Source organism: Phaethon lepturus, unplaced genomic scaffold, assembly GCF_000687285.1.
Source record: "Phaethon lepturus isolate BGI_N335 unplaced genomic scaffold, ASM68728v1 scaffold15985, whole genome shotgun sequence".
Taxonomy (NCBI): Eukaryota; Metazoa; Chordata; class Aves; order Phaethontiformes; family Phaethontidae; genus Phaethon; species Phaethon lepturus.
This window is the reverse complement of record NW_010538501.1, coordinates 29740-30297: the sequence shown is the minus strand read 5'-3', so window position 1 is coordinate 30297 and position 558 is coordinate 29740.

Here is a 558-nt window from a genome sequence, read left to right as displayed (position 1 = left end):
CGCTGCGCCGGTTCGGCCCCGCCCGCCCCGGAAAGCAGAGGCGGACGAGAGCGCCTTGTACAAAACCGGCATCTTTATTGCTCGTTTGTTTCTTACAAAGCAGTCGGTAACAGCCCTTTCATCACGCCCCGACGGTACAGGAGCGACGCGCGTCGCCGCACGGAGCAGGGACGGTTCTGCAGCGTGCAAGGGTTTAAATGCGTGTCAGACACGGACATCGCCTCCGCTTTCTCCTGACCTACTTGGGGGACAGGGATAAGCGTACACTTTAAAAAAAAGAGTCAGTAGTCATCTTCAATATTCAACACATGTAAAATTTGAGCTATTTCCTTTCCATAGGATCGCTTCTAAAAACCGCATGCTCACTGCTCTCCACCCTGCAAGTATTGCTAACGTGCATGCTGGAAGTATAAAAACTCTTATCTATTAAAAGGCACCATTTTCAGCAGAGTTTTAGTTCACACATACAGCTTCAAATACAACGAAGTACATCTCTCTCTCGGATGACTTCATTCCCTGGATTCCCTCCTCTTGTCCCCACCCTCCCAGTCGGGCCCA